At 38.2% G+C, this 3981-nt stretch overlaps 1 long non-coding RNA gene across 1 annotated transcript; it reads left to right on the top strand.

Annotated features, from left to right (window-relative positions):
• Positions 1–608: 608 nt before the first annotated feature.
• Positions 609–3511, top strand: LOC125550499. Its single transcript, XR_007301660.1, has 2 exons — positions 609–714; positions 3287–3511. It is a non-coding gene; the product is annotated as an uncharacterized LOC125550499 (long non-coding RNA).
• Positions 3512–3981: the final 470 nt, after the last annotated feature.

The following is a 3981-nucleotide window of genomic DNA, read 5'->3' as shown; positions in this document are numbered from 1 at the left end:
CGAGCAGGGGCCCTACCCTGTGCATGTATAGTATATACATTATATTCACAAAAGGAAAAATAGTACTAGTACGCAAGGGAAATAGCCCAGCCCGTGAAGAAGCGAGCAGCCACGCCGTGTCTCCCAGTCCCCCAGAAACACGCCGCCAGCCGCAAACCAATCGTCTCCTTAACTCTGGCTCGACTCCTTCCCATTCTCATCTTCTTCCTCTTTCCCAAATCCAATTCATTGCCCCTTGCCCGAGTTCCTAAGAGGCCACGACCCCAACTCCCCAAGCTAATTAATGAATTTTCCGTTAGTATCACACTTAGTGGGTTTCTTTGCATCCTACAAATACCCCAAGGGCCCCGGCGAACGGATCCACAGAGGCGAGCCGGCCAGCGGCGACACACCCTGTGCCCTGGTAGGAACACGAATCCACAGAGGCGAGCCGGTCAGGATCCGACTGTTCGGCGGTGGAGAGTGGAGACATGGAGTCCAGGCACGTCCTCCTAATTTTTTGCATCTCAATCCCCCCCTCCCCCTCTTGTTGTATCTCCATTTTTCCCCTTGTCTATTTTCTGTTTATGATGGATTCATGTGCTGATGTTTAACCTGCTTGATTCTAGGACCGGCCATGGCAATCTAGAGCAGTGTAGAGCAGCGTGGGATACTGGGATTTCTTATATTTACTCCAAGAGACCAAGGACAGGATTCAAGAAGATAAGATTTCAGGTGTTCTCTCTCCATTTTCTATAAGCATGTTGCCAAAAAAGCATTTATCTGGTTGTGCGAAAAGGAAAAAGAAGAAACTTGTAAATGAATTCATTGGAACTCAAAAGGGTGCTATCCGTAAATTCGTTTTAAAAAAAATCCACTGCCGAGAATCCAGAGGTATTAGCTGTTCATAGTGTTGAAGAAGAACAATCTGATGAAAACTTAGTGGAGGAAAATGTTGACATCGACGATTCTACAAATTTGGGTGGCCATGAGAATGTTTCTGATACTGAAAATCCTAAAGAAGATGGACACAAATCTTCTAGTTTAGATATTCATGACCCTAGAACTTGGGAAATTCTTGACAATAAATCAAGAGACATTCTAATAGAGAAAGGGCCTACAAGGGATTTAAATCTTGTGTATCATCTAGATGATAACGGTAGACATTTTTCAAATGCCTACTACTCAAGAAACCTAAGTAATGGGCAGGTTAGTGATAGGAAATGGTTGGTGTACTCTAAGGATGCGAATAAAGTTTACTGTTTTTGCTGCAAATTGTTCAAATCGGAAGGTAACAAAAGTCTGTTAGCATCCGAGGGACTAAGTGATTGGCAACATCTTAGCCAGAGGCTCAAACTTCATGAGAATAGTATTGAGCATATCACTAACATGAATACTTGTAATGAGATAAGGCTGAGACTAAATAAAAATCAAACAATTGACAAAGATTTGCAGCAAGAAATTTCAAAAGAAAAAGAGCGATGGAGACAAGTTTTAATAAGAATTGTTGCTGCTGTGAAGTTTCTTGCTAAACATAATTTGGCTTTCCGAGGATCGAATGAGAAACTTTATCAAGATAACAATGGTAAATTTTTGGGAATAATAGAAATGATGGCAGAATTTGATCCTATAATGCAGGACCATATTAGGTGTATTCAAAATAGTGAAATTCATCATCACTATCTTGGCCATAAGATTCAAAATGAGCTGATTGATATTCTTGCACAAGGTGTTAAAAACACTATCATAAGGATAATTAAGGATGCCAAATATTTCTCTGTAATTCTAGACTGTACCCCTGATGTAAGCCATCAAGAACAAATGACTCTAATTGTGAGGTGTGTAAACATGTCAAGTAACACTACAAAAATAGAAGATTATTTTCTAGAGTTCTTGAAGGTGGATGATACATCTGGACTAGGACTCTTCAATGAGTTAGTAGGTGCCCTTAAATCTCTTGATTTGAATGTTATGATGTTAGAGGTCAAGGCTACGATAATGGTTCTAACATGAAAGGAAAACATCAAGGTGTTAAAACACGTTTGCTTGAAATAAATCCTAGAGCATTGTACATGCCATGTTCCTGTCATAGCCTCAATCTTACAATTTGTGACATGGCAAAATCATGTAGCAAATCTATTACCTTCTTCGGAGTTGTGCAACGAATCTATACATTGTTTTCCGGTTCTACTAAAAGATGGGAGGTATTGGTTAATAAAGTTAAAGATCTAACTTTGAAACCTTTGTGTGATACTCGCTGGGAGAGTCGAATAAAAAGTGTCCAAGCTATTCGGTATCAAGCTCCTCAGATATTGTTAGCTTTATTGGAATTGGAAAGAACTTCTAGTGATGACCCAAAAACTAAGAGCGATGCACATTCTTTGGTTACTGCACTTACGAATTTTGAATTTTTACTTGGTATGGTCATTTGGCATGACGTTTGATTTACCATAAACACTATAAGTAAGAAGTTGCAGTCTAAATTTGTTTGCATTGACACTACCCTTAAGCAAATTGAAGGTGCAATCTCATTTTTTCAGAAGTACAGAACTGATGGCTTTACATCTAGTTTAAATATTGCAAAATCTATTGCATCTACCATGGATATTGAACCTAGATTTCTGACAAAACGTCGTGTTACGAGAAAAAGACACTTTGATGAAAATAATGACGATGAAGAAAAGGTTATAAATGCAGAAGCGCAAGAAGCCGAGGAGGAGTCCTTTAGAGTTAAATATTTTCTAGTCATGATAGATGTAGCGATTGCTTCACTAACCAAAAGATTTGAGGATTTGAAGTCATTTGAAAGTATATTTGGTTTCTTGTTCAACTCCGAAAAATTGAAGTCTTTGGATGATAAAGAACTTAGAGAATGTTGCACTAAATTTTCAAATACGTATTCTCATGGTAGCTCGTCAGATGTTAATTTAGATGATTTCTGTTCTGAATTAAGAGTGCTTCAAATGACTTTACCAAATAGATTAATGTCAGCAGATGAGATTTTTGATTTTGTTAGAGCTGCAGATTGCTATCAAAATGTGTCCATTGCTTATCGAATCCTCTTAACTGTTCCTGTTACTGTAGCATCTGCTGAAAGAAGTTTTTCAAAACTAAAATTACGAAAGAACTATTTGAGATCAACTATGTCACAAGAGAGATTGAATGGCTTGGCCATGTGCTGTATTGAGAAACATATGTTGGACAACATTGATCTTGACACTATTATTAGTGATTTTGCCTCTAAAAATGCTCGAAGGTGTCGCTTCTCTTGAGTATGCCATTCACTTCTTTTTTGTGTATTTTTCAGGTGGCTCCTGATGTTTGCTGATGCACGTTTGTGGATGGACTGCTAGAGCTGGAGTTGTAGCTTCTGTCCTGTTGGATCAAGAATTGAGAACAATCTAGTTAAGAGTTCAGACAAGACTTGGGGTTGTTGGAGCGTGTATCATAATCTTGTAATCATTTGACATATCCGTGGACCGTGGTGTATTAAGACCATATTTGCTAATGAAATTTATGCTTGCTTTTATAATGACTTTTTGCTGTACATTAAAGTTTTTTTTGTCTATTGTATAGTTTAAGGGCCCATTTTCTCAGTTCGCACAAGGGCCTCTGGAATGCCAGGGCCGGCCCTGGGTGTGGCTAGCTAGGATCCAGGTAAGCAGGCCAAGTTACTACAGGATTGATTCATGATCTGTTGATGGTGACTTACTACTGCAGCTTTGTTTGTTTTTCGCGCTTGTTTATTTGTTGAACGTTTAGCTATCTTGAAGATACTATCTCCCTCCGTGTTTATTAGTTCTCATCGTATTTTGAATCAAGTTTGATCACATATTTGACTGGAAAAATATAAATGTCACAAAATTTTATTGTTGGATCCTTATTTAAATGTAGTCTTCAGTGATATTACTTTTTCTACATATATCTTATATTTTATTACCATGGTCGAAATATGTCCAAAAATACCAACGGGACTAGTAAAGTAGGACGGAGGTTATAATA

This window comes from Triticum urartu, chromosome 4 (assembly GCF_003073215.2).
Source record: "Triticum urartu cultivar G1812 chromosome 4, Tu2.1, whole genome shotgun sequence".
In the NCBI taxonomy this organism is placed as follows: Eukaryota; Viridiplantae; Streptophyta; class Magnoliopsida; order Poales; family Poaceae; genus Triticum; species Triticum urartu.
This window is presented reverse-complemented; position numbering and strand designations above follow the sequence as displayed.